The sequence below is a fragment of the Triturus cristatus genome, chromosome 9 (assembly GCF_964204655.1).
Source record: "Triturus cristatus chromosome 9, aTriCri1.1, whole genome shotgun sequence".
NCBI classification, from domain to species: Eukaryota; Metazoa; Chordata; class Amphibia; order Caudata; family Salamandridae; genus Triturus; species Triturus cristatus.
This window is the reverse complement of record NC_140592.1, coordinates 137,511,257-137,531,157: the sequence shown is the minus strand read 5'-3', so window position 1 is coordinate 137,531,157 and position 19,901 is coordinate 137,511,257. Positions and strand designations below refer to the sequence as shown.

At 44.7% G+C, this 19,901-nt stretch overlaps 1 protein-coding gene across 5 annotated transcripts in view; it reads right to left on the bottom strand.

Annotated features, from left to right (window-relative positions):
- Positions 1-19,901, bottom strand: part of PRKCD (protein kinase C delta) — a 391,800-nt gene that overhangs the window by 252,249 nt on the left and 119,650 nt on the right. For all 5 annotated transcript variants that reach the window (XM_085624544.1, XM_085624546.1, XM_085624547.1 and 2 more), the window contains exon 2: positions 1,658-1,781. The gene's annotated coding sequence lies outside the window, so the exon portion shown is untranslated. The remainder of the gene's footprint in view (positions 1-1,657; positions 1,782-19,901) is intronic.

Here is a 19,901-nt window from a genome sequence, read left to right as displayed (position 1 = left end):
AGCGCACAGCATGGCAAAACCACTGTAGCAAAAGTTGTACAAAATAAAATCATCAATATTTTGTATAGACATGGAGGGATTGTGTGTCTATGATTATTTGTCATTCATACGGTCAGACCTTCTTCAACCGTGGTTGGTGACAGGGCTCAATACCACTAGATGCAGGGTCGGATTGGAATTAAAAATCAGCCCGGGCACGCAAAACAAAGTGCCCCACATTTGCATATTGCCTTTCCGCATAACACTGCTTTGGCGAAGGTTTTATAAAAAAATGGGGGGGGGGGGGGGGGAATCTGACAGAGGCATGTTTTCTTAACTTTACTTAGATTAAAAAAGTGCACGGATTAGTTCACACTGGTGAAACACACGTGAAAACAAATGAGGCCACTTCTGCTCAGGCCCCCTGCACCCGCTCAATATGCATACATTAATTGGCCGGTCCAGCGAGAGAAAGGGAGTGGCACCTCCACCCGTTGATAAAAGGTAGGTAATGGACGCCCATCAGGCCTCCAGAAAGGGTATTCAGGCACCCACTGGGCTGCTGGCGGCATCCAAACACCACATCACCGCCCAAATCGCCCCCCCCCCCCCGGCTGCCCAAAAAAGCGGCCCGCAGCTAGAACTTGGATACGGGCCCCTCGGCCATTGCCCGAGTGCCCGCCTTACCAATCCGACCCCGACTGCATCCACTACCTCACACAGATTATGTGGGCCAGTGTAAACGAGCAGCGGCGGCTGGCAACTAGGAAGAGTGGGGAGGTGGGCAAATGGATGGTGAGTGGGTGCATGCATGCAAGGTGATGGCAACTGTAAAAATGAAACAGCCACTTACCTTGCTTGATGTACGACTTCCTCGCTCCGGTCCGTGTTCTGCTCTGTCTCCTCCGGGCTCCGTGGGCTCCAGCAAATTACCCTAACCCGGCCTTGTGCTGCTCTCCAGCTGGTAACCAGCATGAGAGGAGCAACAGGACTGGAGGAAGTGGCTTCTCTCAGCGCTCTCAAGAGCACGGAGGCCTGTGCTTTCTCGAACCTAGCTGTCTAAGACAGCTGGGTTATAGAGGTTTAAAATGTGCATGTCTGGCGGTCAGCCAGAGACATGCACACTTTTAAACGAATGCACAGGCAGCCCACCATTGCTCCCTGTTGCTGCCACTCAGCAAGCCCACCCCCGTCCTGACACGGGCTTTTCTGGGGGCAATTCAGTAGGACGAAGCTTCTCCGCTCCAATGGTGGAGCCACCCTGTAAACGAAGTGTCCCAGGATGAGAGTCAACATCACAGCAAATTCGAGTAAGTACTAAAAGGTTTGGTGTAAAAGGCCACTAAACTAGCAAGACTCTGCATAAGTTTCTGGTGGACTGTGTGCTCTGCGCCTCTGTAGATGCCAAGGACGGTGGAGGAACCACATTCTCTTGGCAGGATTGCAGAAAAGGCTGGGTGCAGCAAGACAATTCGGAAAACCTCACTTTAACAGAACCATAAAGCCACAGCAACAGGAAAACAGGGCACACTAATGTACATTAATAAAACCAATGTGCACCTACACACAAATTTACAAACTAAGTAAGCTACAAAATGTAATTAACAGGAAATAGCATGTATTAAAATGTTAATAGTAGTATATTTTCAGTGTGTTCACATGGAAGCACAGCACTGACCTGTCAGAATCGCATGTTTCCACTGCCTCTAATGACGTAAAAAGCAGAGTTTCGAGATGGAAAAATCCGATTTCTTCTGTTTCTTACAAGTATCACCCCTCCACTGCACGAAATGTAATAAGGCCTGTAAATAAGAAACATTATTAAAATACTTCAGATATGAATATTTGAATTGCAATTTTTACACCTTTTCTTTTTAAACCTGTTTAACTTGTTTTTTTCTTTTTAAACATTTGACCACTTTGTGCATCTTTCTGCACCATCCCTTGGACTCTTCATTCACAATTATCATGCAGAGATATACAGTCCTATGCTACAGTGTTGAGTAGTTATTTGCTGAATTCCCATTACATTCAAACGAATTTTACTATAAAAGGGTTATCTTGTGAATGATGTTACATTGTGTTTTGCAATCCAACCGGACTTCAGCAAACAAAGGACAATTCCAGATCACTTATTGTTGGGGACTGTCCATGTAAGGGGGTAAGCCTTATATTTTTCAATGGATGGCCCCTTCAATTACCAGACTGCACGTTGTGGGTGAAAAAGTGGGATTTTCAACACAAACTACAACATGACAAACACAATTTAAGAGAAGCTGCACAATATTATTTTATGTGGTCTGATGCCTTTTCTCAAACACCCTTTTTAGGATCAGCCTTTTTGAATCATGCACCACGGGCTCGAAATGTTGTGCCTCCTTGGGCATAGTGTAGCTACTGACACAAAGTAGGGAATGATGAAAAATCTTATGCCTAGAGAAGAGCACCTTTGTCAGGCATATTTGCTCCTTCCCACGTGTAAGTAATCTGCCTTTTCGTTTTTTCCTGGCTTTAGATCTTTGTTCTCTTTAGCCCTGCTAACCAATAGTAAAGTACCTGTGCTGCCCCTGAACCATGGTTAAATTGGCTTTTTCCTGATTGGAACATTTAACTTGTGTGCAAGTCCATAGTATATGGTGTAAAAAGTGCATCCAAGGCCAGGAAGTTAAATGCCACTTGTGGACTGCAGCACCTATTGTGCCACCCAAACATGGCTTCAGGCCTACCCTGTGCATTCGGACTGTTGCAGTGTAAACCCTTTAGTGGGAAGTGTTAAAGTAAACCTTTTTGGCAAGTAAAAAGCTCTCTTTTACATATTAGTAAGTCAACTTTGTGAAGGCCTTATGCATGGTATTTGAAAGTGGGATATGTAAAAAAAAAAAGTAATGCTACCATGTCACTATGGTGACCAGGCCCAAAAAGCAATTTTCAATATGGCAGGTTTCGTGACCTATGTAGGTAAAATAGAGTACAGATTGAAAACTAATATTGTATCTCATGAATGGGATTAGCTAAAAAAAAAAAAATGAAGAACTATTTTCAAAAGCTATTAAAAACCCAATTCAGTTGGGAAGTAGGATTTGTAATATATATTTTAAAAAGTAACTTTTAGAAAGTTACTCTTTACCTGCCTGAACTGTCAGAATGCTAATTAGCACAAACCTCTGCCAGCTCCCAGCCACAGCTCATTCTTGAATAGATGTGAAATAGGTGTGTGAGATTCCAAGAGCAAACAACAAGCAGACTTGACTGGGCAGAGATAACTCCTCTGAACTCCACTGAATAAGCAGGGTGGGAGTTGTGGACCTTCTTTTGACACCGCAGTGTCAAATCCTGCCTGACCTCTGTTGACCCACATGTAAGACTTGGGGCGCACTTGAAAGGTAAAAAGCAGAATATCAAGACAGCTCTTGCAGCTCAGTGTCTGACTGCTGAAGGACACTGATGTTGTCCTTCCTGGCTTATGTCTCTGGGTTAGTTGTGGGAACAGTGCTTGCTTCAAACCAGATTTTATTGTTAAATGTGGGAGGACACCAAGATTACCATAGAGTGTACATGTACAGACGTACACACACAACCCCCCACCAACCCAAGTTTAGAGTGGCCAAAATCTTTCATTATCTCCAAAATGTCCTGACATTTGATGCCTGTTTCCAGTAAGATAAACAGAAACTAATTAAAAAGTGGCTAGAGTTGGACCCAGGAACTTTTATCCTGTTAGTTAGGACAGGCATAGGAGTCACCCTCGCCCACTAACTCGTGCCAGGCATAAATGTGGACCCTTTGGCACCCACTTCAGAAACTTTGTGGACCAGCAACAGATCAGAACAGGGTGAGACCTACTGTTTGTGACCCGAGAGGCGTACTGAAAGACAGAACCTGATCCCCTTGTACCTAGGACAGACGTGGACTCCACGGGTTAGTTTGCTAACATCCTGTGTGGCAACATGGAGACAACAAACTGCAAGAGGTAATTTCCTGGAAGTATCCAGCTGACCAGTGGTAACTTGACCTGGACTGGACCCTGCTGTAGCTGTGGCGTAACAAAAGCCCCCACGTACGGGGGCGCCAATCTCAGGGGGGCCCCTTCGACAATGTCAGGTCCCTGGCCTGAGAACTCCAGACTGGGTTTGGACCATGGGGGCCCCCTGCATGCAGTTTGCAGGGGGGGGGCCTTAAGTTTTATTACACCGCTATGCTGTAAGCCTCTGCCTGACATCCTGTGAGTCTCTATGTGCCCCCCATGAGGTCTTGAGGGGCTTTAGAAGTGTACTCCTGCTTTGATTGAAACGTAAGGGATTAAGTCAGAAGGCAAATCTTTGACCGAGACAAACCTGGTTCGTGTGTCCAATACATGCTCCATCACAGTCAGTCTGAAATTGCACCTAGGTCCCAGTATTCAGCGAGCAAACTATCAATGGTGCCTTTTCTGCTTTTGGCGTTATTTTCCCTTAAATCTTTTTCAAAATGTACCTCTGGTTTCCTTTGTTGGTATTTTTCTCATTTTTTTTGTCAATTTGTTTATTACATTTTTTTCTTCAATTATCTTAAATTCTAGTTGGGATTTTTATTGTTTGGCAGTTTGGCTTTGCTACTGGTTTGGTAATGCATAAATACGTTACAAATGGTCTTAAACTAAGCGCGTCTGCTCTGTGCCACAGCTACCATGGGGGTTGAGCTTAAGTTAATTTAGTTTTCACTTTGAGGGTTCACACTGACCTGTGTTAAGATTATTCCTTGAGGTGGGTATTCATCCACCCCAAATAATAACAAAATTCCATACATCATGTAATTAGGATATGGTCTAGTGCACAAAAGGTTTAGCCCCCCCCAGTGATGGCAGCCCATAATAGTAGGACCAAAGGTATGCCGGGTACAAAACTAGAATAAACCTGGCATTGTGCAAAGATTGTAGATGCTCACACCCAGTGAAGGACAGGTGATTTCATTAACGCATTCTGTTATTTAATTGCGCTCGTAAGAGAAAGGAAGTTAACATGATTATAAGTTAAAGTTTGAACATGGTCACCTCTCAAACAGAAATACCCATAGACTCCTCGTTCTCTGACATTATTATTTTATTTTTGTAGCAAGGAACTTAACCAACACTGAATACTATTTAATACTGATTGGTAAAAGGACCATTAAGAGCAGTGTTTGAACATCCTCCTGGAAAATTAAGTCAGAGACTGCAGAGAGTATAAACAGGATTCAAATATTTCTCACCTTTCGGAAGGGCCACTGAAATTATAGGAGTTTGCAGTCACAAGGTTTGTTTTTGCATTTACCATACTAGCCACATTATCTACAATGTGCTGCATAATTTGCAGATAAAAATAAAAAAAAATAAAAAGATCAAATGCATTAAAAAAATGAAATGTGCAACACCTGGTGCCACGGAGAAGCGGCCTCATTCGATGGGTCACTGGTCACCTTTCTGGTGGCAATTGCTGTATTCCTGTAAGAAACTGGTGCCAGGGAGGGAAAGCATTTGCCTATCCAGCACTGTGTGTCAAAATGAGAAAAAACTGCTGTCACAGAACGTGCACGTTTTGCCGCATAATTTGCCTTTTCTTGTTGCACAATTCTATTCCATCCTGTTGCATAATTTGCACCCCTGTTGCCACGTTATTCAGCGGTCCTGCTTGGAGGCGCCTGGGTATAATTCCTCGGAATAGACGGAAAAAGTGAATGTCTAGGAAACAGGACTCTTTGGTAATTAGGTCTTATGTAAAAGCATCACTGACGCGTTGTAAGTGGTACGAGTGAACTCACTAACTGTCAGACTCTAAAACATGAACAAACGTTTGCAGACAGTTTCGAGATGAATACAACTAAAAAGACAAGAAGGGCCTGGGCGAGGCGTCTTTGCCTTTCTCGTGGCACCAAGTGACTCACTGAGCACAAATCTAACAACCTTTGTGGTTTTTAAGGTATGTGATTTACATGGTGCACTGTCAGGCACAGTGTAGGCTTTGCATTGACAGATGCATGAGTCAATGTAGCCAGATGTTTGTGTCATGAAACTGAAATATATTTAATGTGCCTTACAAGAACAAAGCACACACGGTACTCTTATACTAGTCTTCGGTCATAAGACCAAATATTAATATGCGATCAGAGTCATCAACATAATTTAACAATTATGCAAATCTCTGCCCCACTATCATTTATTATATCAAGGCAAATTTGCATAATCTGCAGATTCACATTTACAGCGTCTAAAAAAGTGCAAACTGGAATAGTCGCCGTTTCTGCGAGTCTGGCCTCAAGGCAAATTAATTTATCACGTATTAATAAAAAACACATCTGTAAATCACGCTTACCATCAGAATTACATCTACCGCTGTAACAAATAAATTATTCTTCGTTAAAACCAATCTGTTTAGGACTTCGGTACATATTGACCTATTTCTCATTCCCTGGTGATCAAACAGCGCTGCGAACCAGTGATGACAGCACAAGGCACATTATCATTGCCCCTGCCACGACCTACAGGTCCTCTTTCCTCACAGTCTCTTTAATTCAATATTGAAGCACTGAACTGGGCAGCAGAAGTGGGCAACCGGGTCTGTTCCCTGTGCCCCTTTCCCTACTTATAGTAATAATAATAATTCCAGATTTGTGAAGCGCTCATTTAAAACCTTTAAGGGTATCCAGGCGCTGGGTGCCCTCGGGGAGATTAAGTCAGCTATTGCCCAGAGTCACATGGTGCTGAGATGCCGCCGGCGCCGGGATCGAACCGTGAGTCAGCTGCAGCCCTCGTGTAATCTCTACGCGTTCCCCTCACATTCTCAGCCCTACCGACGGTTGGTAAGAAACAAAAGTCACTGTAGAGGGAATGCTATCAATGCCAAAGCAAATAGGTTTTCACTTGCACTGCAGCGTGGACAAAAGCAATAACTGAAATGCCTCCTACGGTGCAAAACTTATGAAACAAAGAATTCCTTTGTATTACATATTCGTATATGTTGAATACAACATATTTGCAATTAAAGAGACGTGCCACTAATGTCAAACCTAAAGAAGCATTTGCAAAGCCAACAGGTGTGAAAACATATGCATTTACAAATGCTGTTCGATTGCACAAACGCTGTTCAGGCCATTAGAGCCTGCACCTTTGGCCCACCACTGCTGAGAAAAAAATAAATAAATGTACCAGTGCCGAGAAGAAAGTAGCAAAAAAGAAATGTATTCAGTGTAGAATGCTTAAAGCAGATGACTAGCTGAATGTGACAGTCTGATGATGGAGGGTACTTTAAAGGTGCAAACAGTTTTTGGAAGGAGGATTGATATGCCGAATAGTCACTAGCATGAGGTGAGAGTAATAATCCCCCTGGATGGAGCCAAGGCCATGCTATACATATTATAAAGCACCCATAACGAAATGTACACAGATATATGCTCTATCAAGCCAGACTTAAAAATGGATTTCCAACTTTAAGTGTCACACAGAAAATAGCTTTTTTCAACAGTGTCACCTGGTCAGAGGGATTCCCAGATACAAAAATCCCGCATCCAACAAAACTCTGCCTCCAATGTGGCTCTGTAACTACCTATAGCACATTTACATTTAGGAAAGACCAGAACGCTGGAGTATAGAGTGCAAGAAGGCCAGTATTTAAAGTTGTTTATGCACCGATGCATTTAGAAGAGTCCTTGTTGCAGGGTGGCGCAGACACCGCCATCGATGGTTTGCATCCCTAAGCTAGGATTCAAGTGGGAACGCGGGACTCGAGTGTGCACGTCACAGGGGTGTGAGGTCTACACATTTTCATAGGTGGAGGGTTGGTGACCAACACCTCATCCTTGGGAGTCCAATGTGCTAGTCTGAATCAATTTCTGAATTATCCTAAACGACCATCCAGCTGGCAGATGCCATTTCGTTGTGCCTCACGAAAAGACAATCAAAACACATTTTAATATAGATTTTCAAGACTGGTGGGAGAGGAGCAGGCGCTAACAGGACTTTGGCAAATGTGGGTTTTATATATGGGGTGAAAATATGCGGTGTTCCATCTTAATTCAGGGCCAACAGCAAAGGCCTTGTTTATTAGCAGGAGAATTCTGCAACAGAACAGAATCACCAAGATGTTGTCAGCTTCAATCAAACGGTAGTAAGGGTAAATGATAACCATGGAAACCACTAGCTGCCTGGCCCACAAAAAGTGATGACCCCAAGGCGTACAGATGGTAGCCCACTAAAACATTATCAAATCAGAAAGGCCTTCTAAAGGTGTGCCTGACTATTAGGCAACATCATGGTGCCTTGTAGTGCAGAGAGAGACACACGGGCTTAGAGCTGCAAACACAGCCTTTTCTGCTGCCACATGGGACTCCAAAAATATACTGGTCTGTGGTGTCAGCTGTAGCGCTTATGCCCTAATGGCACCGATTGAATTTCAACAAGCATTAAAGAACTACTTGACAGCACCATCAATAAAGTACATATGTATGCATACTGTTGTTGACGACAAGCTTTCACAGATCTATAGGAACATTGAGCCCTACCTCATCTTGAAGGTACCTCGAGGACAAGCAGGCAGGTTAGCTGTCCAACAAACTATGCAACAAGATGACAATTTCACTGGTTTCTACACAGAATGATGCTTTTTCTGAATGCAACAGTAACTAAGCATTTCCTGCAAGTTAAGAAATATTTGGAAATTGCCGCACAGCATTCCAGAACCCTCAGCTGTGACCAGAGCCATAGAACATCTTTCAAACAACTTGTTGATAAAGTAACTGTTCGAAGCAAAAGTAATGTGAGCAGGACATAGTCCGCAGGAAGCCTATCTGATACGGGGGCGTGGTTATCACCAGTGCAAGGGTGCAGAAGGACGGGGTACTAGGCCGACTACAACCCAGTTATGTCCATTATTTACTACTAGTCTGGGGTGTATATTCCATGCCTACATTGCAGCCCATGGCAGGCACCCTCGCTCGCCTCAAATAAAAGCACTGGCTTTGGGGAGGTGTTTGCAAGTGGTGGGCCCCAGCACTCATTTATGGGGACCGGGACTTTTTAGGTCTCGCCTGACCCAGCGCATGTGCTGGTCTGGTGAGACATTTTGTGAGGGCTCCAAAAAGTGCTACCAGGCCAGCCTAGAGCTACAGTGCATGTGCGCGGGCATCGCACTTTACCGCGATTACTTTCGCGGCCGCGCAGCCGCTTTGATGTTTGATTGCGATCACTTTCGCGGCCGCTTTGATGTTCTCCGTGAGGCTTCAATAGATAGCAGCAGTTAAAACAAGCATTGGCATAGCCAATAGGTCTCGCTTTTGGGACCTTATAAGTGTTTAGTTATGTAACTGTTGCATGGCTAAACACATATAAGGCCCCAAAGGCGAGACCTATTGGCTATGCCAATGCTTGTTTTTCCCCCCCCATCATCAGAGTTTGGCCCAGAGCAAAAGAGAAAAAGGCACACAGGGGTAAAAGAAGGATAAGAGGGTGGGCAAAGTCATTGAACTAGGAGAATTCTTTCATTTGGTCCTTAATCCACCATGAGGAAAGCAGGCAAGCAGCCGTGAACTTCAAAAAGCTAAGTCCAGAGTTTGGGGTCATTGCCTGGGCGTCCCTTTGTGGTAGTCGAGATGAAGTTTTACCATATTCTCTCCTCGTTTGAGTCAATGAGTATATGCATTCACAGCTCTCTTGTTTTTGCAGTTTTGAGCAATGCGAAGTGGACCCAAAGGCACTGCAGCGCATTCCAGGAGCACCAGTTACATTACACAAGGACACATTCATTTTCAGGTTTTTTTAGGCACAGGAAGAGCAAGTGATTTCCCCAGAAACACAGGATGTTGAGCGGGCGGGCGGGCACGGAGACTCAAAGCTCGTTCCCCAGTCGACAGCTCTGGCCGTAGCTCACATCTTCTCCCATACTCTACATCACCTCTTATTTCTCTCCCTCAACCTCTCCCTAATGCAAGCTTAACCATTTTTGGACAAGACATTTATACATCAGCTGTTTGCACGATTTCATTTCAGAAAGATTAACATCGTTTTATATTGTTGGGCAGTATACTAGTTTCAGTTAGGTCAAATTGGGCAATAACTTTAAAAAATGTTCCCAACACCGGCCCCCGAAATATGGCTTGCTGAGAGCCCCAAAAATGCTATAGAGAACAACAAACACTGCGCATGTGCACAAGAGTAAAATGCTGAGCGATTCGCATACTAACCCATGTATGGCCTTCTAGAGAACGGGGTTGTTATTCACATCAGAATTACCTCTTGTAGCGCAGACTCTTTCCCAATAAATGTGTGCCCTTCTCTTAAGACTACCAACAAGATGTTCAGTTTGATGGTCATTTCAGTAAAGAGCGAGCCAGCCAACAAGTACTGAACAGGTACCACACAAAGCAGAAGATGGGAATGTCGAATGACCAAACCTTTGTTCTGTAGCTGAACAGTGCCCAGACCAACAAACAATTCAGTGGTCTAGGGCTCCCCACACTCTCTCACAGCTCTGTGCATTAAAAGGTATTTGATTCACTAAGTGTGCAATGGTGCAATGCACTAAGGTGCCATCTGAGGGAGAAGAGGTACACCCGAAACATGGAAAGAGCAGGCTCCCTTTCCCACTCCTTTACAGAGGTCAAAATGGGGATGCAGGTATAAAATAGTTATTTTACTGCCTGAACCACCTCAAATGGTCAGCACTGAGTTCACGTACAGCACTCTAACCAGTTTAGTACTACTCTGCTAAAAAAACACCTTGCAATGCAGAAAAAATTAGGTAAATTGCCCACCCAAAACCGCACACTGCAAGAATACTCAAAAGCTAGGACTTAAACGAAACCCCTTGACAAGCACCTGGGTCACTGCTCTATGGGGGCGACGGCCTGCCAGGAGTAGGCACTGAGAAAAGAAAACAAATAAAATAAAATGATTTCAGTCTACCACTAGCTGAAGCAAACAAGCATTGCAAAGTCAGTAGGCCTCTCTTGCATTTTCAAGTCCTGACAGAAATAATAACAAAGTCTAGTGTAGTGAAGAAACAGAGCAAAAAAAATTGTTTTCTGTGAGGATGTGGCTAGGAGAATTCGTAAAGGGTGATAATTCAGTGTAATCCTGAGATGTTAAATAGTCCCTCGTGCATTACAATGCAAGCAACTCCATAAAAGTGGAATGATACAGCAAACGGCCAATAGAATGAGGGGAAAGAGCAATACTCCTCTAGGCAGAGGCAAAACCAAATATGTAATTTTGAAAGAATGCATAACAATAAGTGTTACAGACAACCTAGTACTTGCCAGCTGGTCACTTGCCGAAGCGGCAACCAGTAGTGCAGGAATGCCTTGTAGAGCAGGGGTGCCAGCCAATAACTTCACCTCACAAAAAGCATAGCAGATATTGTGACAGTGTTTCTTTGAAAATACAAAAATGCCACCAGAAATTGAGATGCAGAGACCATCTTTCTTCATTGGTGCCAAGGGTATGTAATGCGAATTCTGCGGCTCAATGTTATATGTTTATGGTGTATGGGGAAAATATGAAACATCTCTTGACAGTCAGAAATCAGAAGCACACGAACCAACGGAGCCTCGCATTCAGTGCATCCCAATTCCATTTTATTTTTTAAACTATGGCGCACAGCGGTGACAGAAGGGGAGCAGAGCATCTCTAATTAGCTAATTGAATGTATAAAAATTATTAACGTCATGGGCCCTTTTTAGGAGAGCTATTATGCGACAAACCTAACAGTACTGCTTTCTGTAACAACGAAACAGTGCTCAACAGATGTGAAGTTTTGCCGAGGGAGTAAATATATAAAAGGATGGAGTAAAAAATAAAAGTGAGGAAGGGTCTTCGACATCCAGTAGTGGACACGGCTGGGATTCAGGTTGCGGGCCACGACCCCGTCGACATATTTTGCATACAGAACCATCAGCCAGCCCACCACACAAGCTAGTACCGACCGCTTACCTATAGCAAGGCACGTGCTCCAACAGCACAAATGGGAAACAGCAGACACAGCGCAGTTTGTGCAAGCTTCCACCTGTGCCTCCCACTCGTGTGTCCCAATCAGTGTAATCAATATTGGAATGCCACAAGACGATGTTTTACTACGGATTTTTTTTTATTTATGTCAATTACCAGCTAAAAAGAATGCATGGCTCATAAAAAAGCAATATCTACGTTATGAAAATAAAATATAATTTTCCTATTGTGAGATAATCCCAGCTATTTCAAGAATCTCCGGCCAGGGCTGTGCTGAGCATCTGTGTGACCAGCAGAGAGTCCAGGACTGGTAGGGCATCCACTGAAATGAAATGTATTTATTATTATGTATTTTATTTATAAGTTTTATATAGCGCTAGCTAGACCCGGGGGCATCAGAGCGCTTTACATACACAAATGAAAGAAAATGAAATGTCAGCATTTGTAAAGCGCTCAGCTACCTCCAGAGAGGTGTCCCAGTGCTGGGGGCTGTCGGGAAGATTAAGCGAGTTATTGCCCAGAGTCACAAGGTGCTGGGCTAAACTGTCGACAGCGCCGGGGATCGAACCGTGAGCCCCCGTGTTCCGGAGTCAGCCACCCTGGTCGCTGCACCACACCTCTTCCCACTGCACTGACCTGTCCTGCATGCAGAACCCCTGCTGCCTGAGCAAGAAGACCCTCAGTGTCTTTCATGATTGTTGAGGCCACTTTTGTTAGTCTGGGTGTCAGTTTGATAACCCCATCAATGCTTTTGGTACATAAGGTAACACTGTCCATTCCATGGTTCTTGTAGAGGGCAGGCATCAACCAGCAGCATTGAGGCACATGGTACCCATGGCCGGTGGGATGCTGTAACAGTCACTGGTCATTTCAGTCAAGACATCCAATATAACTACCCACTCACAACCAGGACATTTTAATCCCATATTTTGGAATTCTGTAAGTTAACTACTGCCGGAGGGTTACAGCTGGGAGCATATTACATAAGGAAAATGATGGGGCCATTTATGAAAGCTTGGCCTATTTGATATAAATCACTCTACAACCCTGTCATGATTTGCTGCCTCACCATGCACACAACGATGTAGTTAGAGCACATCTGTGCCCTTCTTGCATTGCTGCCAGCGTTGCCAGGGACAATCGCATCCACGTGCACTGGTAACCACCCATGCACGCCCATGCATCCCTACTAATAGGACATCTGCTGACAAACACCGTTAGATGTAGTGAAAAACGTATGGTAACATAATGAAAGGACAAGTCCCGCCACTACTGGCACCATCATGGTCTTACACACAAGACCCCCTCCACTTATGTTTTATGAATCCGGAAAATGTATGTGCATTTATGTTTGATCGTGTAATTGGGTTTAAAATAAAATTAAAATACACAAACAGATAACAAAACCGATTACACGGATATCCCTAGGAGATCAGACACTGGCTACTGTGCATCCTAGTTAATAAAAGGATGACATGTATAAAGTGAGCACAGTTATTACATTTCAGGAATTGTAACAGTCTTAGAACTGCAGTTCTGTCACCTGAATATCTGCTTTCCAAAGACAGAATCCACGCGCCAGAACTCGCTCCTCCTTGCACAGACAGACCGAAGATGTCAACAGTGAGTCATTTCAATAGTTGTGGGTGGACAGTGTTGTGGATTAAACACAAGCTCAGCAGCTCATGAGATGAACAGGGTGTGGGAGCCAGAGTGCAGGTATAGTGGGAAAAAAACAGCCCTTATCAGACCGACAAAATAATATTAAAGTTAAGCACAGAAAACCCAGATCTGTGACTGGGGGTGAGTGTCTGAAAAGTTTCAGTGCTCGTCCATCTTCTTGTGTGTGGGATTATAAGAGTTTCCTAAAATTCTGAAGGCTATTTTCCAGTCTATGATGTGATGGGAATTAGTTCATTGGAATGATTCTTATGTGTGCAGGATTCTTACATCAAACTTCTTGATGCGGGATGACCAGATTGAAAGAAAGTTCTTATTTTTAAATTTCAAGCTTCTAGCCAGAGGGCATTAAATTAACAGGTTGTAAATGTAGTTAGAGGACCTGCCGTGTAGAGCTTTACAGACAACAGACAAGGCGGAGCCCTTTGAAATGTGCTGTGCCTTTTATAGGGAGCCAGTGGAGAGCTTTTAGAGTGGATGTGAAAGGGTTACAGGGATGTAGTTCAAATAATAACCAAGCTGCTTTGAGTTGAACCCTCTAGAGGCTCGTTATGTGTATTTGTAAAGCGCACCATCACCTGCAAGGGTATCGTGGCACTGATCCGGTGTGTGTTCCTAGCCCTGCCTATGGTAGTGTTCGTTACTTGGAAATCCAGGTTCTTGCAGATTTCAAAATTCAACACGAGAGAAGGATGCTTGGCTGTGGAGTGGGAAGCACCCGAGTTAGTGGGCAGGCCGCTATAAACACAATTGCTGTCCTCAAGACAGATGATTATACAGCAAGGATAATGCAACTGTCCGAGTCAAGAAGAGGATAGAAAAAATGTACCACAGCAGAAAAATGTGTTGAAAGGCAGATTTTGTGATGGTATTTACCTATGGTATTGAACAGGTATTACTGTGTACCAAAACTCCGAAGCTGCAGCCTTCGGAAACAGGTTGTAGAGGAAGTCCAAGGGACTCTGTCCAAGTGAAGGGATATTGGTTAAGATTGATGACGCAAATGAGGAGTATTTCAGTATTCCCATTCAAGCAGACCCATTTTTCTTGTATTCAATGATGAAATTGGGGAGGCAATATAGTTTGTGGATAGGTGCGAGAGTTGCCATCAATTTTAAGATACTGTTACATGTCATACACTTACATTTGAGAGATATAATATCTAAGTCTCTTAGAAAGAGGAAACCTGTAGATATTGAAAAGTGTTAACGAAAACACTGAGCTTTACGGGACACTGCACGTGATGCCAATTGACCTGGATACGAAAGGGGGCCACTTGGACTTAGTAGTGAAGAGATAGGAAAGAGGGGAAAAAGGCGAGAGTAGATCTACCGATGACTGCACAAAGTTCAAGTCGTTTTAGAAAGATAGATTGTTAGATGCTGCTGAGACGTTAGAGTATTAAGGCATAAAGATACCTACAGTCCACAGAACTGAGCAGCTCTTCTCAGATATTTTGGAACATGGTTTCAATATACAGTTGTGAACGTTAACTAAAGGTAAATGTTTCCAGCGTCTTGGCAAAACTGGGTAGTCCAGATGTGGACTTTGGTTTGTAAAATTCTGTGGGTCTGTATAAAGGTTTTAAAGGATGGGCGTGATGATAGCAAATTAAGAGACTGAGGAATGAGTCCGCTGGCGAATGATAAGTTGATTACCTGTGTGATGAGTGGCAGCAATATTTGGATGCCCCGATCCAATCACTTTAGTGATGTGGATTGGTCAAGTGGAGAAGGATTTCTTAAAGGACTGAGGTATATTACTCAAATCCACCTCCAAGTCTGGAGTGAACAATGACACTCTGCGGAGTGGGTAGCAGAGGGTCTTCGGCCAATCTGTTGGGATGGAGATACCACCTCTAAAGCAGAGCTTTAATTGGGGAGATAGGAAATTAAGCTATTGCAAGTTTGTTTTTGTTTTTTAAAAAGGGGTTTAGCAAAATGCTGGGAGTCCACCTCCTTTTGAAGATGCAAAATGACTCTTTGGTTGAAAGGTCGCTCATGCAAGATTGAAACTGCCTTTTTGGTTAAATGCAGGCTAACTTGTACCTCCTTAATTTTACTCTGCATGCCTGCCAATCTGCAGGGAAGTTTTAATTTGTCCCATCATTTTTCTGAGGCCTCCCTCTGCGTTTCCATTTAAGAAATGGTCAGAGATTTAGACTTCATTGTAGGCCCCTTCCGTGTGGAGACTGTGGCGTGGCCTGCAGTGCAATGTTTACTTTCAGGGAGATCACCAGTTAAACTGATGTTACTTATAGCAGTGTCTTGTAAATGCAGTTTTGGAGCCCTGTATCCGTTTGCATACATTTTCCTTGAGAGCTGCGATTGTTTTCAGGACATCATCAGCCCACGTGGAACACTCTGAAGTTAAGCGAGGCCCAGATTACTGGAACATGACTGTATTAACGAGGCCAGGGGACGGCTCTCCAGGAAGCACCGAGTTCTGCTGAAAAGCAGAAATCTGAACCAGGGCCAGCAGGAAGAAATTCCCATCGGATAAGCATCATGACGTGCTAACCCAGGTCTTGCTTTTTTAGGCACCAGCTCGTGGCGCGCTCTCATCTTAGAGCCCGCACTTGCAGGATTCAACGTGACACTGCAAGTCCCACAATGCAACGGGCTGGTGGCATGCAGGCGGAAGGCAATGCTCAAGTTTTTTCCGGCATCCACCTTCAGAGCACAAACTGAGGGGCAGTGAATATTCCCTCAGCGCAATTTCATATTCAAAATTGGAACGGGGTGTTCGCCTTCCGTAGTCATGTTTTCCTTTCTTTTTGTGGACACGGAGCAGCTTCCTTGTGGGCAGCAGGCAGGGACTGATTGCAAAGAAGTGACAGAAAAGATGCTTCCATAGCTGCTCTGTGTGCAGCCCGAAAATAATAGAGCGCAGGGAGGGGGCGTAGGTTTACAGGTTAAGTACAACGGACTGGACGGCGCATGGGCGTTACGACAATCCTGTGCCTGCCTGGCACGAGACCGTGCTAGGGGCATGTATTTGCATTTGTGTAAGGCACGGGAGGCTAAACATTGCCTTTCTTGGTCATGGACGGCGCGTGCTGCTGTGCACAGCGATACTGCGGGAGAGATGGGATTAAGATGAAGGTGTGGAGTAGACCAGGAAAAAGATGCCCAGAGCAGCGGGAGATGGGGTGGCGGTGGGGAGGGGGGGGGGAGGGGAGGGGAGGGAGGTTTAGAGGGGGGGTGCTGGTGCTCCAGATAGGGTGACCAACTGGCATGGGTGCAAATTCAGGACGGTCAGAGTAAAAATTCAGGCCAAAGGGTCAAAATACTGAACAAAAATTTGGGACAAAACATACGTTTTACAGACATATCAGGCAAAGCGACATCAGGCCCTTTCTGCAATCAAGATTTGTGCAAGAAAGAAGCCGCACACAGACCACATGCGGTCACTATGATAGGGCCCATTGTCATGCTCTCTATGATGCTATAACCGAACATAAGGCTTTGCGAGGTTCAGGAGGGGCTGCTGCAAGCAGCCTCAGTCCACAGATTAAAAGATAAGTGCAAGAGGCCCTGAGTAGAAACTTTTAAACTCATGGGGCCTCTCGCAGGGGAACAGCATACCTTCCTGAAATTCCCCAATTTGATTTCAGTATGATGTCTGTAAGGTGTCCGTAATTTGGGAACCCTTACGCCTTACAGACATCATACTAAAATAACGGACGGTCCGTGAAATTTACGGACGGTTGGTCACCCTAGCTTCAGAAGCAAAGGCAGCGAGAGACCAGAAAAAGTGGAAAGCGCCTGAGCAATGGTTCTTAATCTTTTGACTTCGGTGGACTCCAACTTAATCATTACTGGAATCCGGGGACCCCCACTGAATCATTATTGGCATTTGAGGACCCCCCACTAAGTCATGAATGGAATTGGAGGACCCCCACTGAGTCATTAATGGAATCCAGGGACCCCCACTGAGTCATTATTGGCATTTGGGGACCCCTACTGAGTCATTATTGGAATCCGGGGACCCTTACTGAATCCTTATTGGAATTTGAGGGCCCCCACTAAGTCATTAATGGATTTGAGGGCCCCCACTGAGTCATTAATGGAATCCAGGGACCCCCACTGAGTCATTATTGGAATTTGAGGACCCCCACGGAGTCATTATATCCTGAGTCATTATTGGAATACTGGGACCTCGACCTAACAATTTCGATGATTTTTATGACAAAACAATACACCAAATTATGGGGCTGCTCGTTTTGGAGACGTGGGGGCGCGTTGCTGATCACGGCTGTTCGCCCTAACTGGTGTGTCCCGTGTGCTTTGGTCCGCTGCCGCTGCCGCTGCCGCAGCTCAGCTGTCCTCCGCCGCCGCTCATACCAACGCGGCCGCTGGGTGGGGACTGCAATTCCCAGCTGCCTGTGCGGCCGGAACCCGCCGACAGCGTTTCCCGCGCCAGGAGGCGCTTAAAAATCAGGCACTCCCCCCGGGACGCGCGCGGGCGACGCCGGGCTAAGCCCGGGCAAAGGGCGGGCCCTCTAAGGCCCTCAGAGGTCAACAGTGGTCGGGCGGGCCACCCTTCTAAGCTGTAGTAAGGTGAGAGAAGCGATATGGCCACAAGGGGGAAGCGCTCTGCTATTCAAAGCGGTGGCCCAGATGCGGCACATACGAGTATACCATTATCTTTGGAAAGTATCCTGGACAATGCTTTTAACATGGTTGCCAATGAAATTGCGAGTACGGAGAGACGGATGTCACTGGAACTCTTGCGTGTACACCCTGAGTCCAGGGACTCAAGCATAGTTTACACTGTACCGTTATCCCCAACCGTTACAGTGTCTAAATCCAATGTGCCCAACCCACCATCTATCACACTTGAGGAGGAAAGCGATACTATTATTCTTGAATCCCAGCTTGACACCACTGAATACGTCCCTATCCCTCATATATCCCCGAAAGCCAAACCTGCAGGAGGAAAAAGGAAAAGAGGCCCCCCAAAATCCCTAAATAACAAAAGGAAACCAGCTCCGTATAATAAGGGCCAACCCACACCGCAGAGTAGGTGGACCAGAGGGAAGCAAAAAACAATAGGGGGCAGTGGTGTTACGACTGATTAAGTGCAATTGGTTGAAGGACCTCTGGTTATTACTCCCCCCAGTAACGGTATAAACTGTACTTACACACAGACTGAGCCAGTTAGCGAAAATATTCCAGTAATGAAATCAAATGCTAACTTTTTGGAAACCATTGTAGATACCGTTTTTAAACAGTTAGAATGTCAAATGATCAAACAGTTTAATAATATTTTTAAAAGATTGGACCGTATTGAAACAATGATTAAAAATGAGGATGTTAAGAGGAAGGGGGCTATCAGCCTTGATCTAATAAGGGGTGAGCGCTTTTTGAAAGATTTAGAAAACGTTAACAAAGGTATATTAAGTGATGTGCAAAAATCCCCCAGAAATGTTACTACTGCAAACATTGTATCGAACAGCGTCAGTGACGGGAGAAATCACATTTCAAAAAAACCCCAGCACACCCAGACCACAGTCATAGAACCAATATGCCCCAATACTATAGCCACTAATATGCCTAAGGATGCCCCTACCCTCCATGCCACAGGAAGGAAGGTACCTACTAACACTGCATCTGATAAGGGACAAATAACTATTACAAGGCCAACAATGCACTCAGGGCCTGTCCTTAATTTGCCCCCCGACGCCTGCCCTTATGTGATAATTCTGGCAGGCGTCCCTCAGTTAAGGGAGGGACAGAGCGAGACATGGACGCAGCTTAACAACAAATGCATAGACTGGCTATCTAAACACAAAGGGGTAGGACCCAATATCATGAGAGAAATTTTGACTACACGACGGGTGAGCTGGGTTGGGCCTCTACCAAAGAACATAGAAGGGGATTGTATTGTCATCAATTTCAGAAATCCCTCTACAGTTAAATTTATCCTTGGTAGTACTAATACATGCTTTTCTCCACCTACTGATATAACCTCTTTGCCATTGGGTTACTTTTACAGACCCCATTATAGACCTCTTAGTCCCACTTTCCCGCCTTTTCCCTTATATAATAGGTACAGTGCCCTGTCTGACCTGGGCACTCTGGACTGACCACCAACTATCTCGTCAGACTCAGCAATTAGGAATTATTCTAAAATAATCAGGCCAGCAGGGGATTCTCCTATTAATTCAAATACAGTGATTGCCAACGAAGATAAGGTGCCTAAGAATAATAGCTATGTTTCTACCCCGGTATCTTCTACCAACAATCTGGCAATCCTAAGCTGGAATATAGCAGGTTTAAATGCTAAA